This window comes from Columba livia, chromosome 8 (assembly GCF_036013475.1).
Source record: "Columba livia isolate bColLiv1 breed racing homer chromosome 8, bColLiv1.pat.W.v2, whole genome shotgun sequence".
Lineage (NCBI taxonomy): Eukaryota > Metazoa > Chordata > Aves > Columbiformes > Columbidae > Columba > Columba livia.
In genome coordinates, this window is record NC_088609.1 from 21,238,754 (window position 1) to 21,254,395 (window position 15,642).

The following is a 15,642-nucleotide window of genomic DNA, read 5'->3' on the forward strand; positions in this document are numbered from 1 at the left end:
ACATTGAGATGAAGAGCCTGGACACTCAGTTATACACTGTCATTCCAGAAGTAGCTGACATGTTACTTTCAGCAAGCCGTTTGACACTGAAAGATCTCGCAATTGCAATCTGCAATTTCTCTTACTTCTGTTCCTCCTGCTCTGTGGAATGATATCTGTAGCTATGTGAGAAATCGTTATAAGTGAAAAAAAATATCTAGGGAAGGAAGAATCTTTGCTTTCCTTCAGAAAGAGGAATGTGTAACAAGCAAATGGCTTATTCCACAGGAATATTTTAGTTCTCCATAGCTACAAATTTGGCATTTGTCAAAATTCACTTTTTTACTCTCATCCTGGGTTTTTAATTCATGTATTTTCTGCCTTACTTCAAAAAGTTATTAAAAGAGACTTGATTTAATGAAAGATTGTCTATTATAGGGCATTTGTTACCTGTGAATCAGAATTAATACACCATAAAGGATTTGGTGACATCATTACTCTGACTTCAGTGTTAGAAGTGTCTAGTGATTAATATTTGTATGCCGAGTATTTGGCACAAGACATTCAAAGCTATACATAAATTTCATTGCATTCCATTTGTATGTTGATATGTGGATTTTCTCAAAATACCAAAAATGTTGACCTGTTCAGCATTAGCTGTACTTTAGGGTGATAAATGTTGACTTTGCTGTTTCTGCAGTTGCATCCTTTAAAGCAGAACTTCTCAGTTTGTGGATCATGGCACAGCGTAGATTCCATCAACTGGCTGATAAGTAAATAGATTTCCTCTATGGAAAGGCAGGAGTACCTCATGGGAAAATAAACCATGTAGTTCTCAAAGATGCCTTCATCACAAGTCTCTCTGTCAAACCATATCCAATGCTAGGGTACTCAGCCTTATTCTTGGGACTAGTGTTGAAGAAAGACTGATATAACTTCAAAGTACAAGTTCCATCTTAGCTCTCAAACTCCACATGCAACAGCTGATCTGTAACTATACAGTGACTTGCAGAACTGTGTAATGTGCAGCCAGGACTTGATTGACTGGTTTTCTGAGTGAAGTCTGCTTTTACTTTTCTCAATAGATTAAAAATACAGGTTACAAATACTGTGTAGGATGCTAGGTGGATTCAAGCAAAGCAAGTCTGATGTGCCTCAGTCCTGAGGCTTTGCAAACTCTGAAACCCTGTGGCTTATTATTAGTAATGCCAATACTGTATTTATTGGCCTACAGGGTAACATCCTCTATTACCAGGTCGTTATTGCAGTAACAACTCTGTAGATCAAAATTATAGGAGGTAAAGGTGGCATTACATGTTTTTCAGATTCACTTCCCAAAAATATTTTTTCTGACAAATTTCTTGTGAGCTAGAGAAGGCTAGCAAGGCATTTTTTAAGTTTTAGAAGCCTCAGGACAAAGTGTTTTAATTATTAACGTAAAAAAGAAAACTACAAGAGCAGCTTTGAGACATAAAAGGCAAAACGGATGGGGAAAATCTGATTATCATGGTGGTAGTTCTATAACTTTCTTCATATTAATATGAATAGTGTAGTGTAACAAAATAGCCTTAGAAATAAGGTCACAGAGGACCAGGATACCGCTGACAATATCTGTGACTATTAGCATCCTGTATAGATGTTACAAAAGCTTCAGGCATGGACAAGAGCTGTATTTTTTTAGGTACCATGTAAGCATATATATATAAGCTCAAAGAGACTGAAAAATGATTGCTAAATGTCATTTATTTGACTTGTACATTTTGTGGAGGATTTTAGTTCAATTTGGAGTATATCTGAATACAGTTAAAGAAAAAGCAAGTAAGAGTACATTACTCTGTTAGTGTGCTTTATTAAATTTCTTTTCTGTGAAAAGAAAAGAGAAAGTAGCCCTTTTAAAAGCCCTAAATCAGTTCACTGCTTTCCTGGCTTTTGCCTACAATGCTCCCTGAAGTGTAAGGAGCCATTTTCTTCATGCTTTTGATTGTTTTTATTTGAATAAACAGATGAAACAATGGATAATTCACTTAGAATTCTGCTTTTCATATTTGGCCACTAGATGATGCTGTGACTCAGTTGCAGATGATACTGTACTGTTAACATTTTGTTGTTATTCTTTCATTTTATACAGCTGCAGCGTTTTCTTACATGAAAAATTGGTATTTTCTTTCTTGTTCTTACATGCATTATAGCTGTTACCATATATAGACTAGTTATATTTTACACAAACCCGTGTAGATCACGTCTTAGCAGTAGCTCTTTCTTCTAGTACTGAAAACATCACTATTCTAGGAGATGTACATATATAGATATTCTCCATATATGCAGATGCATGGTCCTTTGAGTAAAGATTTTTGCAGAAATTCGAAAGTATACTGAGAAGAGATTTGATATATTTAATTCAGATTTATATTTATATTTCATTCTGTTTGTGTCTCCTATGTCATTAGTTAGAATGATCCTTTTAGTTTCAGTTTATTCTTTTTTCCTGTGCTGTCACTGCATCTAGAATTAAGAGTGACATTTCTATTTTGCAAATATTGTTAAAAAAATGAGATTATCTTACTTATTTCCATAGGCATTATTTCTGATTTCTGTTGCCATAAGGCATTTCCCCTTTGTATATCAAAAAGTGTGGTGTTTTGATCCTCACTGTTGGGTCTCTGTAGCCAAGAGCTCCATTAGACTTTCAAAGATGACACCGTTTTACTGATGGTCTCCTCAAAGTGATTTCAGAATAACATAATTCTTTCACGTGAGCTAATTGTTTTTCACCATTTGTCATTTCTGTGAACCCCTACAAACACTTTTTAATTTCTTCAGTAATTCTTTAATCTTCTTATGGGAAATGTTAACTACAATAAGGTTAAATTCATTGCAGCAGACAAAACATACATACTCAACTAGCTGCCTCCTGTATAGGTGTTAAAGGCGCAGCTCCATTCAGGTGAGCCCCATATGTCAAAACCAGTGCAGGAATGAAAACAGGTTATACAGTTCAGAAAGCCTGTAAGTTAGGTCAGTTCCAGCATAAAAGAGGTTTGGAACTAGCCTAATATTGGTTAGCCTTTCACACTTCCAGGCATGAATGTAGTATACTTCCACCAGTCAGAGATCTGGGTCCTGTTTTCAATTTGTAAGCAAGGAAACTACACTCTTTGAGCAATAAGTAGTATGTAAAGTCTATTTTGCCCTCACTGAAATAGCATCTGCTGGTCACACTGGGGTCTAGTCAGGAAATGACCACATTCTACTGCAATGCCAGCTTCACTGTGACATTATCTCCACAGCAGGCTCTGAGTTGAGGTATATTCAACATTCATTTTAAAAGTGAGCTTCCTTTTCGCAAAGTCATTAACGATTATACTGGACCTGAGCTCCTGTCACATAAGTGTGCTAAATCTTGTTTTGGTGCGTGTTTCTACTAAATTACTTGGAGGTAGGCTCATGTAAAGGACAGCAAGTTGTAGTAGTTATGCTAAATATATAGGATATTCCTCTTTATACTTCCAGGTATAAGCTTACTGGCACCTTCAAAGACACCTAAAATTGCCTTCAAAAAAGTCCTTATATACTTATATAGGCAACAAATACATGAAGTAGAAGTCCTTAAGTGAAATATTCACCATTAAAATTTGTTGAAAATTCTGTGCCACTGGAATGACAGTGTTAGGGACCTCAAATCTACAGAGTATGCTTACACACTTGCAGTGTGCATGCAATAACACTTTCTAATGAGACAGCATGGCAGAGAATCATAAGGCTTTCTTCTGGCTTAAGTGGAAGCTAGTGTTACGTTCTAGAGAATGACAAAGCCACTTGTTTTTCTTTTTCCACTCCGTGACTGGGAAGCTTAGACCCGTATTTCACTGGTGGTCCCACTGATATCCAGGTACTGCATGAAGTATTTATTCAGTATTAGTGAGGATATCAGCATTATAACTGGACTTTACCTGGTCTTAAAACTATTGATGTACAACTGTAAGGTTTGAAACTGTTACAAAAGGCTTCATCCATTCAAATAAATGTATGTATTTCCCAGACACTGAAGAGTCTTGGGTTGTAACACACTCCTATTTGGTTTAAGAGTGATTTTTTTTTTACCTTTTTTTTTTATTTTTTTTTTTTTGTGTTTCAACTCTGTTTTTAGATGCTAGTAGGTGTATATGTTTCCAGTCTGGCAGAACTTTATTGGTCAGAAAAAGCCTCCCTGCTGCCAAAACAATTTTCTTTGATAACTTTAACAAGTCATCTGGAGATTTATTGACTTGAATTACAGCAGCTCACTTGTTACTAAGGCTTTGTGTAAATCACAGAAGTGGATGACAGATTTCATATAGGAATATAGTGGATTTCACCCATTAATATTAGATGTGTACATTTACTTTATGTATTAGTACCAAAGTCAGCCTGAGATTGGAGTCAGGTCATGTTTAAAGGCAGGAACAGAGAAGAATGAGAGAACACTATCTTAAGCCAAACTGCAAAACATAAGGAATATTCAGTAGTGGTTACATTCCTTCCAGTGTAGTGTCTATAAAAGTTCTTTTGCAGCTCTGCTTCATTTAAGACACAGCTATAAAAGGCTGTAATTCCCTCTAGGTTCTTCTCCTTGTACCCTAATTAGAATTTTTATCCAGTGCGTTATTGTTCTGACTCTACTGAATAAGAGCTTGACTGTTGTGGAAGGCTTTCGAGTACACACTCTCTCCTAAGTACGCTTGTTTTTTTCTGGCTTTTAGAAAGCAAATTTTTTTTACATGTATGATGATATTTAAGTATTAATTCTCCCCTTGAGATAAACATTTTTTTTTACTTTTTGCACAATAGCTGAAAAAGCTATAGGGCTAACAAAACATTTTATACATTTAGAACAATAATTTTGTAGTGCAACTTTGATAAATCTGTGCAGCAAAGCATCACAATGCCTTCATCTGTATGCTTTCAGAATGAGCTGTCAGAGGTCTTCAAGTGAAAGATCATTGTCTTACTAGACCTTTTTTCCTATAAGTTTAATAATTTTCAGACCAAGCTACCTTAGGCCAAGACCATTCCCTGCAGTTTCACTGAATCCTAGTAGTTGCAGGAAGTGTCACCCATGGATTGCTCACTTTGCCAAAAGCTTCTACATGCCTGGTGCTGAGCACTCTGCCTCAAGTAAAGCACTTCAAGCAGAAGCTGTAAGCACATCAGTCTCATTAATTACTGGCTGGATTGAGGTCTAAGTATTCAATATAGTTGGAACTTGAAACCCATGGGTAAAACTGCAATTTAAATATACTACACATTGAAGGAGAACTGGACCAACTGAAAAAGTTGCAGGCTACAGTAGGGAAATGGAATTGGCATTGTGTTGTTTGGTTATATAATATGCTTATATTTGAATGCTGTACAAATAACTCTTTGCCCCTTAATGATAACAGAGTAAAAAATAACATGACTCTTAGTTATGGAATATGTCCGTTTTTCTAAGGATTATTCCATTTGATTTTTGTTTCAATCTGTTTTAAATTTCAAGCAACATTTGTTCTAAGAAAGATTAATTTAAACTGATGTAGCATAGCAAAACTCCCAAGTAACGCTTCTGCTGTCAAGAAGTAATCTTACTTTCCTTTCCTTTCTATTTTATAGAATCTTGTAACATCAAAGCTAAATTTCTATTCAAAAATACTGTTACAAAAAGCTGGAACACCTCCAGGAAAACATGTTCTACTTCCCAAACTGACTTTGACAAATAAAAAGCTACAGTGACCTTGACATTTACAAACCCTTTAAAATGTACCGTCTACCCTTAGGATATAAAAATCCATTTTAGAACTAATTTTTACATTAGGCACTAATAGGCACCACTCTAGCCAATTTAAAATGAATTTGGTGTTTAGCAAGAATGCTTCAAAGCATCCTAAAAACTGGGACACATATCAAATGGCATTGAAATTAATATACTAGTGATAGTGACTGAAACTGTATACAAGTGCAAGTTTTAGTCATCTGTTTTCTTCTGTGTCTTTATTGTTTATGTTGCAAGCATATCATTGAAAGCGGAAGACTTCTCTCCTTGCTCGGGCAGTATTCCCACTGAGAGCACGTAATGACAGTGGAACTGGACCTGAAATGTGTGAATCTGGGGCAAATATATTTCTTAATGGGGTTTGAGTCTGTATGGTAAAACTAGATTATTTAATTCTAAGTGGTCAGGCAGTTGGACTAGATGATTTTTGTAGGTCCTTTCCAACTGAAATATTATTCTATTCTATTCTATTCTATTCTATTCTATTCTATTCTATTCTATTCTATTCTATTCTATTCTATTCTGAAATCTTTATAAGTAGAAAGAATGTAAAAGTCATGGCACAACCCAGGTGTCTGGTCTGTGCTTCATGCTGTTCTTCCATTAACTATGGACTGCCACGAACCACAGATGGTCCCCCAGGGAAAGTAGAAGACACTTTGGCTTTGCATCCTGTGTATTTGACAAATAGCAATAAAAAACAAAACCAGAACCAAAATAAATTCTTCATCCAGATCCTAGAAAACAGATCACTGCACCTTACACAAGAATAAACTGAGAAACGGCCTCTTGTGCCTGAAATCCTGTAGTCCCTTTTATAAAGGCAGATAGAGAGCACTAAAGTTGTGTGAAACAGAAGCACCTTACCAGGCACCGTAATTCAAAAATTGTGTTAAATAAATTATTTCAAACTCTAAACAGGACTAAGACCAATTTAGAATTGATAAAGTGTTGAAAGCCCTAAGAGTTTTTCTCCAGGTTTCTGGGAGTGCCCAGATGACATTCAGCCCCCCTGGCTGTTGTAGTCAAGGAGGTTACTGCAGTATAGTGTAAACCTGCCTTAAAACCAGCATGCTGATCACAGTAAGAAGTTATGTCACCTGAAATGGTGTTACAGCAGTCTCCTGATAAATGCTTTTCTGAGCACTTATAGAAGACTGAAGCAAAATATACTGTGTGCAGAATAACAAACTGTGAAAACTAGTGTGAGAATCAGACTTGGAAATCACTTATAATCCACATTTTTCATTCTTCAAGTACTTTTTCAAATCTGTGAAGTCATCATATAGTTTTGGTTTTGTGAATGAAATATTCTACACAAATTAGTGACATGCAACTGCCAGGAGAAAAATAGAAACTTCCTATGCAATCCAAAGCAGAGTAAAGGAACTGTTATAGCTGTTATAGCTGATATAGCTGTTATAGCTGTTGTCTGGCTGGATCTCTGATGTTGAAAGGAGAGTTCCAGTGTAATATCTGGAAGTACTCTAGTGCAATTTAGATGATTGTTTTGGCAGGCTGGCAAGAAAGGATTGTAGTGTCATAATCAGCCAGAGCTGACTAATGCTGCTGTCAGAAGTGGCGTTCCCTCCCCCTCAGGTACATGTTCTGCTGTCTCCCCTGTGCTGGCAGACTGCTGGTACCATCATACCACTGGATATTTCTGCCCGCTGATCTGGCTGAAAGCTAACCCAACAAGACCAGAATTGTTTAACTTTAGACATGCGCCTGAGATGCTTTTGCTATGAAAAAAGCTTCCCTGTCCAAGAAGAGATGTATAACCCCTCTTGGGGTAATGCAGACCATTTTAAGTTAGTAGCTTTTTTCTACATTGGCTTTAGGCATCATAATGTTAGTCATTGCAAATAACCCCTAATATAGATAACTGTGAATATTAATATTTATTTTCATTTTGAATATGGTGTTTGCAGAGTGCCTAAGTGAGGTGTCTACATGTTAAAAAGCAGACAGAACTCTTCTGAGATAAAATTATTCCATGTTAATGTTGTTTGTCCCTTGGCAGTTGTTTCAGTTTTCCATGAAAGTTGAACAGACAAATCATATGTTCTCCTCCTGCTGTAAGCCTTTGCGTCTGCTCATGAAGAAAGATGATTATTTGGCTATTAACTGATAGAAATAATAGGTCATTGTGTATCAGAACTCCAAATGGCTTGAATGGCTTTTGGAGAAATAATTGGATAACTATGGGCAGCTACTTAGAGTATGTGAAAGAAAATGTATTTTGTTTCCAATTCATAAGTTTTCTACAATCCATTTAATCCATCTGTTTTGAGCAGATGTCATGATATTATATTGTGAGGTGGTTTTGTTTGGGTTTGGGTTTTTGCTTGTTTGGGGTTTTTTTGTTTGTTGGTTTGTTTTGGTTTTGGTTTGTGGTTTTTGTTTATTTTACATTGAGTAGGCCTCAGGATAGCAAACTAAAGGTTTCACTAATATTTTTACTGAAAAGTTTGCCATTCTAAGTATGTTAAACCGATATTTTACCGAAAGTTTTCTAGTCTAAGTATGTGAACTTTTTCTCTTGTTTTTCCTTAAACATTAATAAAGGTCATATTGCTGCCTGCTGAATCAACTATAAATATTTCCTGTGAGTTGGATTTTATTTCCAAAGTTGCTGACCTGACTTCTGTGTATGACTTTGTATCAGATGACCATCTGGGAGACATCTGTTAAGCTGTAATATCTCCCAGACAGGGAACATATCCTACAGTACAAATGTAAAAAGCTGAGGTAACCTTCTACCTCTGAACAATTGTTTTTTAATAAATAGCAAACAGTGAATAATAAAACACTGATCAAGTTGCTTGGATTCTGTGCATAACTGTGGATAAGAATAAGACCCACTTATGAATTTTGTGACCTGGTGTTTGATTACAGTAGACAATAGCTCAACATTTTTGTTGCAAATCTGTCTGAATTTCTTATAGCACTATGTCCCCTTACCTTGGAAAAAACTAAAAACAGTTCATGTTGTGTCCTTGCTTTCAGCCATCCCCACAGCCTTTAAGAGATTAATATTTCAGGAAGTGACCACATAGATTTTACCAAATATATTCAAATGTGTTTGCTGGTTCACCGGGTGTATTTTTACAAGCTATATTAGTCTCAGTGAAAAAAACAGAAACAAAACCAAAAATCTCTCAGAACAGTGCATACACAATGTAAGCCAAAAAGCCCAGAAAATACCAGTGGAGATAGATGATCCACATCCATTAACGTTGAGTTTCAGAAAACTATGCAGTGAAAAAAAGTCTCTGTTAGCTTAATTTTTATTTCATGCCAGCACTCTCTATAGACAAATTTGTACCTTCCTATTATGAATCCGTTAATTTGGCTTGTTTTATTGTAGTATTATAAAAACATCTAGTTGGAAAAACAGAAAAAGCTTACTATGCCACAGACATTGTAAGGCTTAGAAGAAGTTGTATCTTTTAAATTCAAACAGTAGTTTTCAAGTTAAGAAAATGTATATTTTCCTTGAGGAGTATATTGGTATAGCACATCTTATGACATTAGCTAGTTAGGAACAATCTTATTCATTAACATGGCATAATACATGGTCTTAATCCTTCACCACTGAAGAAGGGTAATTCCCAGTGAATATCACCGAACTAGAGTAATTGCCTGGTGTATTATACTGTGAAATAATTCTGTCATTGGCACTTAACACTATAGTTCTATGCAACAGCAGGAATGAACTTGCTAACTGTGGAAGTTACCATTGAACAAAAATTTTTGGTAAGTATAATATGACAAGTTTGCTTGGCTTAAAAATACAACATGGAAATGAGTTACAGGATTTTTTTTTTATTATTATTTTTATGATATGATTATGTTTAAATAAAAAGGAAATCCAAAATTAAGATCTTTCAAATAGCTTGATATAGAAAAGTATTTCTTTTATTACTTATATTGTACACACTGCAAATTCATTCAATGAGAGAAATAAAAGTAATTCACAGAAGCCTAACAGTCAGTTAAGTAAAAATGGTGTAGTTCCCTATTATTTTCTACAGTAAAAGCTAATAGTACAGAAAATTAGAGAAAAGCAGGAGTCTAGAAAGCATTATGTCTCACGTTGGTGCTATATTACTAGAAAACAGAGGAACAGAAATAATTTGATTTCCAACTTTCTAATAAACTCTTCCGCCTCCTGATTACTATTTAAATGGGAAGTGTGAGGACAAGAGTGTGAACATGATTAACCTTTAGAAGCAGTGCTGTAAAGTCCTGAGCGTACACCAGACTGACCGTGCTGCAGATCTGCTAGGATTTTCTTAATTATCTTGGACAGCTGTGCTTTCCCTGATCATTAGATTGTGCTAAGCTGTTCTCCTGAAAAGTGTCTAGTATGGGCTGTGCTTTTATAATTTAATTTTAAAACACTCAGAAAACGGTCTCTGTTTGCGTTCTTCAGCAAAAGCATGCTACAACTAACAAGTCACCAAGTAGTCTAGAATAGGTCTTCATCTTGCTTTAATACAGGACTGAATCATCATTGAACTTTGCTGCTTTTGCATCAAAAATACAATTAAACAATATTTTCTAGTTCGTCCAGGAAAAAAAGCTGGTTTTCCCTTCCTTTATGCTGCAGGCATCCAGAAATGACAGGATATTGGGTCTGTGGCCTTGCCTAAAGTAACATTACATCTGAGAGCTAAGGAAGGCATCAGGAAGCAGTTATCTGAGTGAAACCAGACAGAACAGATACCATTTTCTAAAATGTAGCATCAGCCAAAAAGTCTGCGAGGAAAGTTGTGTCTTGCTGATGCTTCTCTTTTGCTGACCAGGTACATAGTGATAAAGACCAAAGATGTCTTGAGCTACTGCAAATAACACTTATCCATCCAATCCAATACAGTTGGTACTGAGACAAGTATCTAAATCTATCCACAGCAGGGTGGTCCAGTTCTGAGAATTCCCAGTGGTTTTCTCAATTAACAGTACGTCTCTGTTCTACTCACTGTAGAATCCTGCATTGTTTGTTTGACTTCACTTATTCGTTCAGGTTCATTATCAGTTTATATCTGTGATATAATCTTTCACAAGAACATATACATGAGTCTTGTATATGGATGATTCATGTTCATCCACATTCACAAAGCTCAAAGCTTCTGCAGTTAAAACTGAGCTATAAAGGTTTAAGAGATAAAAGACATCCTGACACACTTATAATGGTGCATTAAAAACATGAGCATATCTGCAGTCATCTAAGCAGGTGACATAAAGGTGTTTTTCTCTGCTCATTTTGTTTTGAAAAAAATAGCCATTGTTTCCCATTATGAATTTTTTCACTCTTTTATAGAGAAACATAGAGAAATGTTGTTATAATTTATATACTCCAGTTCCCTTTTATTAAGACTCATATCACATACCCGTGGTAGCAAGAGAACAGTCAGTCCCATTAGGACAAACTGTAATATCTTCACATTTTATGCTATTCAACTCACTAGAGTAGGACTTTGAGAACCACAGAAAATAATTTTCCTGTCAAAATGACAAAAGAGAAATTAAATTTCTTTACCTAGAGTATTTGGACTGAGAAGCTGTCAGAAGTGGTTTTCCTGATCCAAAAATGAAAGGCTTATAAGCCACAGAAGGAGAAAATAATCTTTGAATTTTCTGACCATGAATGACCTCTTTCTCAGTGATTTTTGGTAGCATCAAATCAGGACATAAACGACTGCATTCATTATGATGAACCAAAATTTCTCATTTTAACACTTCTTAGCAAATTTATTACAGTCCTAATCTTCCTATAATTGACATGGCTTTACTGCATCTGATGATATTCATATTGAAGTCAGTAGATTTCCAATTAATACAGTGTATAGATAGATTCATGTAAGTAAAATATTGTTGGTAAATGAGCTTTCCCTTTCTTCCATGTACAAAATGTCATCACATTGGAAATATGCTTGGGATTAGGCATGTTTCCACTGAAATATATTGTCTTTATTTTTTTATGCCTGCATAACTTTAGGCATTTGTCCTGGTTTTATCTGGGATAGAGTTAATTTTCTTCCTAGTAGCTGTCATAGTGTGTGTTTCGTATTTACTATGATGTGATGATAACACACTGATGTTTTACTTGTTGCTAAGCAGTGCTCACACTAAATCAGGGACTTTTTAGCTTCCCATACTGCCCCTCCAGCAAGGAGGCTGGGAATGCACAAGGAGTTGGGAGGGGACACAGCTGGGACAGCTGACCCCAACTGACCAAAGGGATGGTCCATACCATATGATGTCATGCTCAGTATATAAACTAGGGGAAAAGGTAGCCAGAGAGCCGCTGCTCAGGAACTGGCTGGGCATCGGTCAGTGAGTGGTGAGCAATTACATTGTATGGTTTTGTTTGTTGTTGTTGTTTTTCCCTTTCTGTCTTATTAAACTTTCTCTTAACCCGTGAGTTTTACCTTTCTTTTCTGATTCTCTCCCCCATCCCACTGTGGGGGAGTGAGTGAACAGCTGTGTGGTGTTTAGCTGCCTGCTGGGTTAAACCACAACAGTTTTACATGAAAAAGCGGACCAAGGACATTAGTTATGTAAATGACAAAGATCTGATTTGTATCCAAAACCCTTGTATTTTCCCAGTTTACTTGGCAAAATTACCTCATTAGGCAGGAAATTATAAAGAACATATTGTTTGGATTTTCTTCAAACATTGGTCTATTTAAGACATTACAAAACCTAACATATAATTTGGAAAATGCAAATGCAATTTCCAAGTAGCATTTTGGCAACCTACCAGTGGCATCTATTGGCAAAGCAGAATGTGCAAGAAGTGGCAAATAAAAACAAAATACAGAAGGTAGGTCAATGGATATGCGAGGAGATCACAAGCCAGCTATAAGCCAACAGCAAGCTTTTATTTTAATTAGGGCTGTGTGCACAACAGGATTCTGATGCTCATACAGGTTACATAACTATTATATGGAAAAAAGACTAGCCATTGTGCGCATTGGGATATGAATTCTCAGCCCTGAAGTTTCCTCCATGGTGTGTAGCAAGTAGAAAGAAAATGGGGGAGGGGGTTGGGAGGGGATGGGACCACATCAGGCTTCCCTGTGTTCCAGGTTTGCCCAAAGTGTGTCTACCTGAGGCGTACCACCAAGATACACCAGTCAGAACAAGCAAACAAAAAGCCTGACACAACTAGGAGTCTCAGTCCTACTGTTCAGTACAGACAATTTAATAAAGCCTGCAGAGGATGTGTAGAATGGAAAACATCTGTGTCCAGTGATGTACCTAAACTGCTCTGGTGTTTAAAATTAGTATCTCAAACTATGAAAACACCAAGTAATTACGTGAATAAAGATTCCAACTAAGGAATAGCTTCTGTTATTAGAGACACACTTTGGGATCATTATCACTTGTGTTTATGAATCTATCTTAGGTACTTACATTGGGAGCTTAGGACTCTTTGTAGGCAACAAAATAAACAGTAAATTTTATAGGACCAATAAGACTTGTTTCATAGGGAAACTAATGTCTGTGGGATGGGAGACCTCAATCCCTGAAGGGTTTGCAGCACTCTTCGTACAAGTTCTCTTACTGCAAAAGACAGAGAAATGGAAGGAAAAGAAAAAAACAACCAACCAAACAAAAAACCCAACAAACAGTCATTGGCTTTATATGACTATAAAAAGTATTCCACATAGTCTATGACAGCAACTGGTTTTCTATCAACCGACCAATCAAACATTACTAATGAAAAATATTTACTGAGCACCATCACTTTACATATTGCTGGGCAAACTGAAGGATGCTGCCTGTGTTCCAGGACACCCACCATCTATAGAAGACAGAATTATTCCTACTTTCATCACCTTTGCATTACATAAGCACCTAACAAGAAGAAGATTCAGCCTTTATAAAAGACTAGTGTAAATATGGATTAAATGTTTCAGCTAATTTCTAATACAATTAAATAACCTGAGGGACCTAAAGCAAGTTAATCTTGACTCTCTGGAAGATTTAAGAAAGTATCTTAGCAACTTTATCAGAGCTTTTGTGAAATACAGTTTTACCTCAAGTATGCAAAAGTGCTGACTGGGAAAAGAAGTCTTCCTGTTATTTTTTTTCTCAGTTCTGCTTTAAGCCTAGAACAACCAGTCAAGCAGATACATACATTTGGCAGAGAAATAAAAAAAAAACAAACCTGTTTTCTTCAGTATCATCAACTGTGATGGCAGAGGACAAGTAACTATACATTCTGCAAGGTTGTTTTGTGTATCACCTGAAAACTCACACAGAGAACTGTCCAGTTTATTTAATCTGCTACACTGGAACGAAGACCATGCTGTTGGATTTTAATCCAAAATAGCCTCATTATTAAAGATACTATCTGAATTAACATCTGCATCAGACAACTATCATGTATTCTTAGAACAAAATATGTGATTTTATAGCAATGAGTTCTGTAACACTTTTCACTGCTAATTTACCACTAGCAGACTAATCTGTACAACCATTCTAATATATTTATATGCTCAGTATTTTTTCTTCAGAATGATTTTTGATCTTTCAAAAAATGCTGATTTCTCTTTGTTTACCTCCCCATCTTTTGGGAGGCGACTCTTTTGTCTGTATAAGTAGCTGAAGAGATGCATGGCAAACCCACTTGTTCCCTCATGTCCAAAGGGAAGCCTATAGTCTTCTCTGTGTTCAGGATATAATTCTGCATTTGAGGCCAGAACATCTATACCATTTTATTCAAACAGTAAAATTCTTATGGGCTTGATTTGAGCACTGGGAGATCTTGTTTCATGAGCTATAGGAAGAAAAAAATACAAAATACAAAAAAAAATACATCTGTATTCAACTTTTTGGCTTCAGGTGATTGCTGTTTGCTATTCTGAAGTTGCATCTTGATGTTTTCACAGGACTGTTCATAGAATTTGAAAACCTAATGAACTGTGATTAAAATTTTACTATGTAATTATTTTCTAACTGTTTAGATTAAAACATAGTTGTATTATAATTTCACAAGTTGAAGTACTGACTGCAGATGTGTAATCACCAGATCAAATTATTTAAAGCTAGTGCCAATCTAGTAAATTGAATTGTTTCACAATGTGCAAACAAAATTCAATCATCCTGTAACATGTAAAGTTTCCTGCTTTCTATGTCTTCACTCCGTGTATCCTATAAAGCTTTGAAACAGATTTCTAATAATAATGATAAAAGTATACTAGCAGTTTGGAAGAAAAAGGAAATTATTTTTATGCACAGCAGCTACCAATTAGACATATATAAATATATAAGGTATGTTGCCAGTCAATATTTCTGTTGTGTTTCATGAATATTAATCTTATAGTGTTTGTTAACCGTAGCAAAACAGAAAAGGATTATTTATTGAAACACAATTGTATTGTGGTTTATTGGTTTTACTTTAAAATCTTGGTTACTCAGCTGATTTACAATGCTGGTATGTATTGAAATTGTTTTGTCAATGGATCTGTGCCAACTTAATACTGCCAGAAGATCTGGCTCTACTACACTTATGGTATGTTTTTGTCTTTCATCTTTTTCCTTTCAGGGAACTCCAACAGCAGGTGCACTCAAGATGTAAAGTTGCAATGAAAATGAAGTACTGTGTAAGTACATAATTGCTGAATATGTCCTGGTTTCCTGGTTTTAAATTGAGACTAATTAACAGACATACCCAAAGTTGTGTTATTTTTAGTATATTTAGTATATTACTTTTGTTAAGACAAGAAGCTCAATCTGTCACCAAAAAAAATTTGATTGGTCATATCCTGCTAAATGAGATAACAGCAAGTATCCATATTTCACTAGTTATTACACATTTTTTAATGACAAACCTATTTGTAAATACTATTAAGCCTTTC